Below are 13,487 nucleotides of genomic sequence, written 5' to 3'. Positions count from 1 at the left end.
AATTAAAAAATACTTCATTCACTTGGGATTGGGTTAGCTGTTTTTGGTATTATGTTTGCTACCTTGTTTGTTAAAATCATTGGGCCTCGGAAGCATGAGTGGCAAGCTGCTCCATGGACTCGAAAATATGTGGCGTAAATTCTTGTGATAGGAAAGCATAAGTTGGATTTGCAAGCGAGTTGGCTGATGTCCACTGCTCCTCGCTCACGCCAATTTGAAGGGACGCACACGAGTTGAAGTTTAGTTTTTATTTTCCCCCCATCTTTCCGGTAAATTATCTCCTATTTGGTGCTGTAGTAACGTGACTAAACTTGGCTTCTTACAGTTTGAGGAATGATGGGTTTTAACTTTGAAACTGACTGCTATAGGTACAAAATGTTTTAATTTATTTGATGCTGTTCCTCAATAATGAAAAGAACAGTCTAAAATGAATGCAATTTTTTAAAGGATTTTTTCAGCAGACTTCCTAGTGGTTCAGTAGGTGAGTGCATATGACAAAGACAATTACTGCAGGAATTTTTGGGAGGTTGCTCTGACATCAAGCACAAAAGTTTGTAAGGTTTGAAGAAGAAGCTCTGAAGAAGAGTCATATGGACTCGAAGCGTTAACTCTGTCTTTCTCCCCACAGACGCTGTCAGACCTGTTGAGTTTTTCCAGCATTTTTTGTTTTTGTTTCAGATTTCCAGCATCTGCTGCTTTTTGCTTTTACAAAAGTTGCAAGTTGGAAAACGGACAGTCCTTTTGGCTTTCTGACAGTCCTCTGAAAAAGAAATAGAAATGCAAATTGTTTCTGTTGTATCATGGAATCTCAATTTTTAGAGTAAGGATCCAGCTATATTCCCCTTTTAAACAAACTGGGTGGCACTGGAGAATGGGTTCAACATTTTGAATTCAGCATTGGGATCTAACTCTGAGTAAAATTTAGTGTACTCTGTTCTGAAAATGTTTTGACTCCAGCTTTGGAAGAGCACTCTTCTTACGTCGGCATCAAAAGTTTGCATTTATTTCACGCACTTAACTTGGAGAAAACATCCCATTTAGATGAATCCAAGGGAAATAGATTGGATGCCACACAAAGAGAGATCCAGAGGGGTATTCAAAGGCTTGGTTGAAGCCTTAGAATTTAAAGGTAGTTATAAAGACCGAAAGAAATGGAGAATTTTTTTTATTACCACTTTTTAAACTTTACCATCTTCTAGATAGTACAAATGAAGTGAAGCATTATGGGAAAACAGGGAGGTTGAGAAAGTTTGGCAATGAAAGAAAAATGGCGTCAATTGCAAAAAAGCAAAGCAGAAATAACCATATACGAAGAGGATGTAGAGATTGAAAGGTAAAACTGGAGGTGGGGATTGGTGGGGGGAAGGATGCAGTTCAACCTGGTCTTGAATACAAAGGAGATATGGGAGGTGATGCAAGAAGATTGAAAAAAAATTCCACATTGGACAGATGTGAGGACTGGTACATTGTGTTCCAGAACAAAGAGGCCAAAATAATTTCTTGGCACAGTAATTCTTCACGTAACGTGCGATTTGCATTCTTTAAAAGTGCGACTTCAAGCAAAACAACATCTAGTGAATCAGGTTTTCCAATGAGACTTAATGTACAAGTAATAATGTATAAGAATTAATGTATAACTGGAGTTAGGTTCCACGCCGCATTTCTCCCCCAGCGGGTCCCTTTTTCCCCTTCAATCCCCAGCGGGTCCCTCCCAAGTCTCTGTTACCTGGATGTGGAACAGCAAATTGATTGTGTATTCGGTCATTTGGACCAAGGTGGTGAATGGGGCAGTGAGCAGGGTGGGAGCGGGACACCAAGTGGGGCAGGGGCAAAACAGCAGGCAGGGTGGAAGTGGAGCTAACCTGGGAATTCCCCAAGTCAGTTCCTTGGGTTGAAGATAAACCCCTCGATATCACTGAAATGAAATAATAGGATAATAAGGTAGTAATAGTGGGGGATTTCAACTTCCCCAACATTAACTGGGTTAGTCATAATGTGATAGGTTTAGAGGGAGCAGAATTCTTCAAATGCATCCAGGAGAGCTTTTTAAGCCAGTACGTCAAAAGTCCTACAAGACAGGGGGCGGTCCTGGACTTAATTCTAGGGAATGAAGCTGGGTTAATGGTAGAGGTATCAGTGGGGGAGCATTTTGCAGATAGTGATCATAACTTGGTTAGATTCAGGTTGTTACGGAAAAGGATGCCGATGGGCCAGAACTCTCTAAATTGGGGGAAGGCCGATTTTAATAAGATCAGATATGATTTGGCAACAGTGGACTTGGAGCAGCTACTTTTAGGTAAATCTGCATCAGAGCAGTGGGACTCATTCAAGAAGGAAATAGGGAGAGTACAGGACCAACATAATCCACCAAAGACTAAGGATGGGACCAACAAATCCAGGGAACCCTGGATGTCGAGGGATATACAGGATTGGATAAAGAGAAAAAGGGCTGGATAAGCATAGTCAGCATGGCTTTGTGCGTGGTAGGTCATGTTTAACGAACCTTGTAGAGTTTTTCGAGGAGGTTACCAAGAAAGTAGATGAAGGAAAGGCTGTGGATGTTGTCTACATGGACTTTAGTAAGGCCTTTGACAAGGTCCCACATGGGAGGTTAGTTCAGAAGGTTCAGACACTTGGTATCCATGGAGAGGTTGTAAACTGGATTCAGAATTGGCTGTGTGGGAGAAGACAGAGAGTGGTAGTGGATGATTGCTTCTCAGACTGGAGGTCTGTGACTAATGGTGTGCCTCAGGGATCTGTACTGGGACCATTGTTGTTTGTTGTCTATATCAATGATTTGGATGACAATGTGGTAAATTGGATCAGCAAGTTTGCTGATGACACTAAGATTGGAGGCGTTGTGGACAGCGAGGAAGGCTTTCAAAGCTTGCAGAAGGATCTGGACCAACTGGAAAAATGGGCCAGAAAATGGCAGATGGAATTTAATGCAGAAAAGTGTGAGGTGTTGCATTTTGGAAGGACAAACCAAGGTAGGACATACAAAGTAAATGGTAGGGCACTGAGGAGTGGGGAGGAACAAAGGGATCTGGGAGTTCAGAAACATAATTCCCTGAAAGTGGCGTCACAGGTAGACAAGGTTGTAAAGAAAGCTTTTGGCATACTGGCCTTCATAAATCAAAGTATTGAGTATAGGAGTTAGGATGTTATGATGAGGTTGTATAAGACATTGGTGAGGCCAACTTTGGAGTATTGTGTGCAGTTCTGGTCGCCTAACTACAGGAAGGATATCAGTAAGATTGAAAGAGTGCAGAGAAGATTTACTAGGATGTTGCCGGGTCTTAAGGAGTTGAGTTACAGGGAAAGATTAAACGGGTTAGGACTTTATTCCTAGAGCGTAGAAGGGTGAGGGGAGATTTGATAGAAGTTTACAAAATTATGAGGGGTATAGACAGAGTAAATGCGAGTAGGCTCTTTCCACTTAGATTAGGAGAGATAAACACGAGAGGACATGGCTTTAGGGTGAAAGGGGAAAGGTTTAGGGGGAACATTAGGGGGAACTTCTTCACTCAGAGAGTGGTGAGAGTGTGGAACGAGCTACCATCTAACGTGGTAAATGCGGGCTCACTCTTAAGTTTTAAGAATAAATTGGATAGATACATGGATGGGAGAGGTCTGGAGGGTTATGGACTGGGTGCAGGTCAATGGGATTAGCGGAATAATATTTCGGCACAGACTAGAAGGGCTGAATGGCCTGTTTTCTGTGCTGTAGTGTTCTATGGTTCTATTGGAGGCTTATGGCAGATACCAAGGGCTCAAAAGAGCAGAAGCCCGAGAGGAGTATAGAATGTGTAGGGGGGAACTTAAAAAGGAAATTGGGAGAGCCAAAAGGGGGCATGAAAAAACATTGACAGGTAAAATAAAGGAAAATCCAAAGTTATTTTACAAGTACATTAAGAGTAAGAAGATAACTCGGGAATGAGTAGGGCCCATTAAAAACCTTAGTGATAATTTGTGTGTGGAGCCGGAAGACGTAGGTAGGAATCTAAGTGAATACTTTGTGTTAGTGTTCACAAGTGAGAGGGACGACGTGGGTATGGAAATCAGGCAGAAGGACTGTGCTAATTTCTTTAATTATATCATAGAAAGGGAGGAGGTTCTAAGTGGTTTGACATGCTTAAAGGTCGATAAATCTCCAGGCCCGGATGAAGTGTATTCCAGGCTGTTGAGTGAGGCAAGGGAGGAGATAGCGGAGGCACTGGCAATAATTTTCAATACCTCTCTGGTCATAGGAGAGGTGCCAGAGTACTGGAGGTCAGCCAATGTGATACCGTTATTCAAGAAGGGAGGTAGGAATACACCAGGGAACTACAGACCATTCAGCCTAACCTCAGTAGTGGGGAAACTGTTGGAAGCAATTCTGAGGGACAGAATTAATCTACACTTGGAGAGGCAGGGATTAATCAAGGACAGTCAGCATGGTTTTGTTAAGGGGAAGTCATGTGTGACCAATTTGACTGAATTTTTGGAAGAGGTGACCAGGTGTGTAGATGAGGGTAATGTATTTGACATAGCCTACTTGGACTTCAACAAGTCTTTTTATAAGCTCCTGCATGGGAGACTGATAATGAAGGTAAGAGCCCATGGGATCCAATGCAATTTGGGAAGTTGGACTGAGAATTGACTGAGTGGCAGGAAGCAGAGGGTGATGGTCGAGGGGTGTTTTTGTGATTGGATGCCTGTGTCCAGTGGGGTTCCACAGGGATCAGTGTTGGGTCCCTTTCTGTTTGTGCGACATATAGACGATTTAGACTTGAATGTAGGGAGCGTTGATCACTAAGTTTGCGGATGACACGAAAATTGGTGGGGTGGTAAATAGTGAGGAGGATAGCCTTAGATTACAGGAGGATATAGACGGGCTGGTCAGATGGGCTGATCAGTGGCAAATGGAATTTAGTCCGGATAAGTGTGAGGTGATGCACTTGGGCAGGACAAATGAGGCATGGGAATACACAATGAATGGTCGCCCCTGGGAAGTACCGAGGATCAGAGGGACCTTGGTGTGCATGTTTTAAGGTAGCGGGACAGGTAGATAAGGTGGTTAAGAAGGCATATGGGAAACTTGCCTTTATTAGCTGAGGCATTGAATATAAGAGCAGGGAGGTTATGCTGGGACTGTATAAAACGCTAGTTAGGCCATCGCGAGAGTATTGTGTGCAGTTCAGGAATCTGCATTATAGGAAGGATGTGATTGCACTGGAGAGAGTGCAGAGGAGATTTACCAGGATGTTGCCTGGGCTGGAGAGTTTCAGTTATGAGGAGAGATTGGATAGACTGGGGTTATTTTCCCTGGAGCAGAGGAGATTGAGGTGTATAAAATTATGAAGGGTATAGATAGGGTAGACAGGAAAGAACTTTTCCTCTTGGTGGAGTGATCAATAACCAGGGGACATAGATTTAAGGTCAGGGGCAGGAGGTTTCGATAGGATGTGAGGAAGAATTCTTTCACCCAGAGGGTGGTGGGAGCCTGGAACTGCCTGAAAGGGTGATAGAGACAGAAACCATCACAACATTTAAGAAGTATTTGGATGTGCACCTGTGCACGGCATACAAGGCTAGGGCCTAGTGCTGGAAAATGGGATTAGAATAGTTAGGTACTTGTTTGACTGGCGCAGACTCGATGGGCCGAAGGGCCTTTTTCTGTGCTGTAGCCCTCTATGACTATGATGATGAAAGCAAAATGCTGCAGATGCTGGAAATCTGAAATAAAAGCAGAAAATGCTGTAAAAACTCAGCAGGTCTGGCAGTGTCTGTGAAGAGAGAAACAGAGTTCACGTTTTGAGTGCATATGACTCTTCTTCAGAGCTAAGGAGAAGATGACGACGCACAATGTGCGATGATAACATAACAATGAAAATCACAGCATAAATTGGAGAAATAGGCCTTAAATAATAACATCAAGCAGGGTGACTTAAAGCAAGGACCATCGGTATCACCGAATATTAAGATATGAAGTACAAAATGGTAAAGCTGCCATCAGAATAGAAAATATAATGGAATCCTTATTGTGTTTGCAGAGTGGACTTCATTATTAAGGAAATTCATTATTTCAAGACTTGTTACATATATTTTGCAACTTCAAAACTTTGAAAGTTCAGCTTTTGGAGCTTTATCAATGCATTATTAGTTTACCTTTCTAAATTTGGAAATTGTAATTTCCATTTTAGTTTTGGCTGTTTTCTTTCTGAGAGAGAAGATGAATGCACCATATAGTGTGATATGAGACTAGGAGGGACCCATGTTTAATACTTCACCTATGCTCGTTTAGGTATATAGTCTCAACCAATGTGGCCTTGGTGGCATTCACTACACTTAATCTTGCTACATGACAAAAGTGAACGCAGAACTAAAGGAACGATTCAGGGGTGAGAGTGCACAATTCTTGGCCAAAGAGTTGGATTTTTGGGAGGCCCTAAAAGGCGAACATTGTTGCCAGTGGTGGGGTTGAGAGAGGAAAGGACTGTGAAATCAGCAGTACTGTGGCTCATAGGATTGGAGGAGGATACAGAGATTGGAAAAGGCAAGGCCATAGCATATAAGACGACTCTATCTTTTTGGCACCAAAATTCATGTTTAGGTCTATACTTGGCATATAAGTCGACATCCCCCCCCCCCCCCCACCCCAATTTTCTACGAAGAAATGCTATACGCTAAGTCCTCGCTTAATGTTGACTCACTTAACTTGATTTCACTTTAATGTCGTTTACCACAGGCTTCCTTTTCTGTAGCCTGCCTGCTGACATGATCTTTCCCACAGTGCTTCCGCTCCAGCCCTCAGTCCTTCTTCCCTTGCTCCCAGCTTTGCCTCCTGCCCTTGCTTCCAAGCGTTGCTTGCCCCCAGCATTACTTCCCGCCTTGTGTTCTTGCTTTCGACCCTGAGTCTGTTCTGTTGCTCAGCTCCTGGCTCTCATTTTGAACGCTTGCTGAAGTCCTGGCATCCATCTAGTGGCAGAAGTTGGTCGGTGCAGGTAGCCCTGGGACTGCTGCTACTTGTACTGAGCAACTTCTGCCATTAGATGAAGCCTGGTCAATCTGAAAGTACTGTAGATGAGTATAATTTTCTAAAATATTGTATTGTATTTCTTTTATATCTAGTGATGTAATTTATTTTGCAAGTTACTTCAGCTAGGAATGCACATCGCTGTACATGTGTGGTACAGTGTTTCGACTGGAAAGTTGGGTGAGAAATATCCAAAAGAATCTAACTTTGGCTTTAACGTTAATTCCTATGGGAACCTATGATTCACTTCAAGTCTTTGTACTTAAATTTGCAATTTTCAGGAATGCAACCTCAGCTTTAAGGGAGGACCCCTTGTACTTGTGCTATGAATGGCCTCAATTTTTCACCTCAAATATGCATGTTTTACTCATCTTGAAAGTTGGCTCATGGGATGAAATAAGGCAGTACAGGCCATGTTACCAAGAAGATGCATGGGAGTTTAAAGCAGAACCACACACAGCTGAGCACGCATGGCGAATGAAGAACTGAAATGCGCCCTCAGGCAAAAGAATGAAGTACAAAGCTGGTTTCAAGCTAAAAGTCAGCAGATAACTGTATTGCAATGAGGGAATTCGGTGTCAGTGAAAAACTGGTGTGAGAATGGAAGAAGGAGGAATCTCCTCTGAAGAAGATGCCCAAGACCAAATGCACCATGAGAACAGGGACCAGCCACTGCTTAGATCTTAAGCATATATCATAATGGATCCTCAAATCATCAGAATTGTTACATTATCACCAGAAACGCATTCCGTATATACACACCTATGTGGACCAAATCAAAACTTGTGTCCAGCAAAGATTTTAGTGCACAGCTGCTTGGTAGAGCAGGTTTATGGAATGAAAATGTCTTGTTTTGCGGCAGAAGATAATTCAGATACTGAAAGAGTCCGTGTCCATATGCAGCAAGACTTGGGCAACATTTAGGCTTGGGCTGCTAAGTCGCAAGTAACCTTTGCACTACACAAGTGCCAGTCAATGACCATCTCCAACAAGAGAGAATCTAACCATTCCTCCTTGACATTCAATGGCATTACCATCACTGAAACCCCTACTATTAACATCCTGGGGGCTACCCTTGACCAGAAACTGAACTGGACGAGTTATATAAATACTGTGGTTGCAAGAGCAATTCAGAGGCTGGGAATTCAGTGGCGAGTCACTCACCTCCTGACTCACCAAAGCCTGTCCACAATCTACAAGACACAAGTCACGATGTGATGGAATACTCTCTACTTGCCTGGATGGCTGTTTCTCCAATTACACTTCAGAAGCTTGACACCATCCAGGACGAAGCAGCCCATGCACCACCTTAAACATGTACTCCCTCCCCCACCGATGCACAGTGCCAGCAATGTGCACCATCTACATCTTCTGATGAAGAGTCATATGGACTTGAAACGTTAACTGTGTTCCTCTCCGCAGATGCTGTCAGACCTGCTGAGTTTTTCCAGCTATTTTTGTTTTTGTTGCACCATCAACAAGATGCACTGCAGTAACTCAGCAAAGCTCCTTCGATAGTGCCTTCCAAACCTGTGACCTCTACCGCCTAGAAGGACAAGGGCAGCAGATAGATGGGAACACCACCACCTGGAAGTTCCCCTCCAAGTCACTCACCATCCTGAAATATATCGCCGTTCCTTCACTGTCACTGGGTCAGAATCCTGGAACTCCCTTCCAAACAGCACTGAGAGTGTACCTACACCACATGGACTGCAGTGGTTCAAGAAGGCAGCTCACTAACACCTTCTCAAGGGCAATTTGGGATGGGAAATAAATGCTGGCCCAGCAAATGTCGCCCACATCCTGTGAAAGAATTTAAAAAAAAAATCAAAATTGCTCAGATGACTAAAAAACCTTGATGCCAAAATTACCAGTTTCCAACAATTCATCATCAGGCAGTGGCAAAAATATGAGGTGAGTACCCGTTATATCACATATGCAACATGGATGAAATGTCATTCATTTTGAATTGCCTGCAACTGAACTGTGGAGTGGAAAGTTTAAAAAGCAGTTCTAGTGAAAACAAAAGGACATGAGAAGACAAGATTCATGGTGGTACGAGCCTGTGTGGCCAACGGATCGAAATTAAAGCCTATGGTAATTTTCAAACGTAAAACCATGCTTAAAATTAAGCTCCCTGAAGGAGATTTAGTGCATGTCCATGACAACTGTTAGATGCATGAAGTTGGAGTGAAATTGTGGATTGATAATGAGTGGAATAGGTGCCTATGCAAAGAACACAGGTTATTAGTGTGGGAGATGCTTAGGTCCTGTATAACCATTGAGATCGAGAGGCACCTGCGAACAAATAATACCTAAAAATTGCAGTAATACCAGGGGGTCTAACGTCTGTAGTTCGACCTTTTGGATGTGTGTCAACAAACAATTCAAGGGTGATGTTCGTGCCAAATGGATAGAGAGGAAGATGATTTGTTGTGGAAAGATGACTCGGAAAGCAAAAGCGCCAAATCTGATCCACCGTGGGATCCTTGCGATGATGCTTTAGCCAGTGATTCAATGAATTTGATGAACTCTTCGAATCGGATGCTGAAGGCAATGAATTTGACAGTTTTTAATATGTTTTGATTGTTGTTAAAGGTACACATGTAGAATTAATGTATTCAATAAAATGTGTTACATTGATTTAATTTGAATTACTGTTTTTCTTCACATTGCAAAATGGCGACCACTTACACCAAAACCAGTGCTTCACGTTTTATACTCAGCGTATACATCAACCCGTGTTTTTGGAAGGATTTTTCAAGGCTTCAAAGGTCGACTTATACACCATGATCTCTGTGGTGCAAGGCACTAAGTATATTATATGATAGGATATGGATGAGCTGCTGTTTCTGGCAGGTTGTCGATAAAAGAAGAGCATTAGAGTGATTGAGTCTCAAGTGAAGAAGCTATGTATGAGTGTAATCTGTGGCAGATGGGCTTTTAGGGTTGGGACCAGATCATATTACAGATGCGGAATTTGACATTTGATAGAAAGGAGACTGGACTCAGGAGCTCAGTCTGGGGTTAAACAGCATTGGTGATTGCCCACGTGAAAATTAATGGCATCTGCAACTTGTATTTTAGCGATGTAAGTGCCTGTTAACTTGCAGTTCCATATTGTTGTGAAGCTTTTGTGGGGACAGCAAGCTATTTGAAACAAAAATTGGCTGTTGAAAGCAATTTAAACTAATCACAGGCTGGAAATTTGAGATGCATTTTATCTTTTTGCAATGTAACATTATTTACATAATGTCAAGTGTGAGGAGGTTTCAGAAGCCTACTTGGTATAATATGACTTTGCACATTCTGCAGTTTTCTGCTTCATTCACATTTCCGCTTTGAGATAGGATTCTATAGAGTGAAGAAACATCATTCATAAAGCTAAGATTCTGAAAAAAAATTTAAAAAGTGGTATTTTTGTTGTCAGGCATTGTATTTGTACCATATCCTTGGTTGCTCCTGTATTTATAAATCTTGCAAATCTTGTGGCCCACTAAATATATATTCATAGTCTTTCTCTCTCTCTCTCCTGAGAAATGAGTATGCCAATGGAAATTCCCTGTGATGTAGAGAGACTGCAGAGAAATGCATTTTGCTCACAAACTGTGTTGATTGCCTTTCTTTACATGAGCCTCGTCCACTGTCTACTTTCCTTTCTATTTTTCAAGCAGCTATCCAATTATGTTTTAAATGTACTTCTGAATCCTACTTAAACAATGATGTGCAGAATTCCATCTTATGGTATTCGGTGTACAATTTTTCTCTTAACTCTGCCCTCCCTTTTAATTCTAGGTTATTTCCTTAAATTTGTGCCCCCTCAGTACTTTCTTGTCAACGAGTGGAAGGAAACACTTTGAACCCTGTTGGGTCAACCACCCCTCAATACCAATGGACAAATGCCAGAGTTTCTCAAGTTTCTCTTCCCATCTCCAATTATTCACTCATTTTTGTAACACCTTAGCCTTTATGCTGTATTTTTCCATTTCTTTTATATCCTTATAACGAGATGCCCAAAACTGCATGTGATACTGCAACTATTGCCAAACATCTTGTGCAAATTCAGCAATACCAATGTTGCATTTTTAAAAATTTATTCACAGGATGTGGGCTTCGCTTGCTAGGCCAGCATTTATTTCCCATCCCAAGTTACCCTTGAGAAGGTGGTAGTGAGCTGCCTTCTTGAACCGCTGCAGTTTATGTGGCATAGGTACCCCCACAGTGCTGTTAAGAAGGGAATTCCTGCGACAATAAAGGAACGTTGATATATTTCCAAGTCAGGATGGTGAGTGACTTGGAGGGGAACTACCAGGTGGTAGTGTCCCCATCTATCTGCTGCCCTTGTCCTTCCAGATGGCAGTGGTTGTGGGTTTCCAAGGTGCCTTGGTACACACTGCTGCTACTGTGCATCAGTGGTGGAGGGAGTGAATGTTTGTAGATGTGGATGTGGTGCCAATCAAGCGGGCTGCTTTGTCCTGGATGGTGTCAAGGTTCTTGAGTGTTATGGAGGCTGCACTCATCCAGGAAGTGGGGAGTATTCCATTGCAGTCCTGACTTGTGCCTTGTAGATGGTGGACAGGCTTTGGGGCGTCATGAGGTGAGTTACTCACTGCAGGATTCCTAGCCTCTGACCTGCTCTTGTAGCTGCACTATTTATATGGCAAGTCCAGTTCAGTTTCAGGTCAATGTTAACCCCCAGGATGTTGCTAGTGGGAGATTCAGTGATGGTAATGCCATTGAACATCAAGAGGTGATGGTTAGATTCTCTCTTGTTGGAGATGCTTATTGCCTGGCATTTGTGTGGCGGGAATGTTCCTTGCCATTTGTCAGCGCAAGTTTGGATATTGTCCAGGTTTTGCTGCATTTGGACATGGACTGCTTCTGTTTCTGAGGAGTAGCGAATGGTGCTGAACTTTGTGCAATCACCAGCGAATACCCCCACTTCTGACCTTGTGATGGAAGGAAGCAGCTGAAGATAGTTGGGCCGAGGACATTACCCTGAGGAGCTCCTGCATTGATGTCCTGGAGCTGAGATGACTGACCTTCAACAACTGCAACCATCTTCCTTTGTGCTAGGTATGACCCCATCCAGTGGAGAGTTTTCCCTCTGATTCCCATTGACTCCAGTTTTGCTCGGGCTCCTTGATGCCACACTCGGTCAAATGCGGCCTTGATGTCAAGAGCTTTGTTAGTCCATGCCCTTGATGCAAAGAATTTTGATGGCCTTTATCTATGGACGTGTATGAACATACTTCTTTGACATTCCTTAAGTTGATACTTTTGCACTTGGGTGTCATTGTATGTGTTACGTTGACTAAAAGTGCTTTTGCCTTTGTGTGATGCAGTTGACCATAAATCCCTGGTATTTCCACCATTAATGACACAACGGAAAGTAAAAGGATTGACCTCTGAAACCCTCCCAGGAGCAGGACTATGATTTTCATTGGTCTTGGATTTTGCCATTACACCCATATCTACTGCTCCTGTAGTTTGCTAAAAAAATTTGTGATGGGCAAAATGTGAAGACATCATTATGTCAATAAGGTAACACTGGACTATGGCCCTTCTAACAGGGTGTATTACTTGAGACAACTGTCCACAGAAAGGTGTTAGACTTGACTCAGTAGTAACACTCTTACCATTGAACAGAGAACATAAGAAATAGGAGCAGGAGTAGGATCATACAGCCCCTTGAGTTTGCTTTGCCATTTGAAAAGAACATGTTTTCTAATTCAACTTTCCTACCCTTTTCCCATAATCCCTTGATTCACTACAAGGTAATTGATTCAAGCACCATTCCAGAGACTTGAGCACATAACATATACTGGCAATTCGGTACAGATTCATGTTGGGCAAGGTTATAAAGGGATCATTTGAATAAAAGGTGGGTAAATGCCCCCTGAATCAAATGCACTAAAAATCAGGTTAGCTTGCATTTATGACATTGCTGTTGTGGGAATTTACTTGTCTGCTGTGTTTGCCTACATTAAAACAATGGTTGCATTCAAAAGTACTTTCTGGCTATAAAGCATTTTGGGATGTCTTGAGGTCATGCAAGGCCCTAACTATAAATGCAAGTCTTTTATTTTCCTTTATGTAGAACCTGCAGTGATGAATGCTGGTCACTTTACCAGTGATTTCCGTGTTAGGGCTGAAGATTTATAGTATCACTAAATTTGGTTTAACAAATAATATTAAATTTGATATTTACTGTTGAAAAATGTATTTAGAGACAATTTACAGTGACTATTTACTGCCATCTCAAGGCTTTGATATTGTACTGGAAAGATTGATTATGGCAGTACAGAATCACTCGTTATTGTTGGGAAATTTATTCATCTGCTTTATGAACACATTCTATTCGCAAAATGCATCAACAGCAACCTTTTATATTTGGCTTGAATTCAAGTTAAGTATTGTGCACTGAAGGTCAAAATTGTTTCTGGACAAGATATCACACGCAACATTT

The 13,487-nt window shown here is 42.2% G+C and overlaps 1 protein-coding gene across 3 annotated transcripts in view; it reads left to right on the top strand.

Annotated features, from left to right (window-relative positions):
• The window catches only part of fbxl17 (F-box and leucine-rich repeat protein 17), an 832,496-nt gene that overhangs the window by 51,216 nt on the left and 767,793 nt on the right, over positions 1–13,487 (top strand). The gene's annotated exons all lie outside the window — the stretch shown is intronic.

Source organism: Cetorhinus maximus, chromosome 2 (genome assembly GCF_964194155.1).
Source record: "Cetorhinus maximus chromosome 2, sCetMax3.hap1.1, whole genome shotgun sequence".
NCBI classification, from domain to species: domain Eukaryota; kingdom Metazoa; phylum Chordata; class Chondrichthyes; order Lamniformes; family Cetorhinidae; genus Cetorhinus; species Cetorhinus maximus.
The sequence above is the reverse complement of the archived record's forward strand: the minus strand, read 5'-3'. Positions and strand labels throughout refer to the sequence as shown.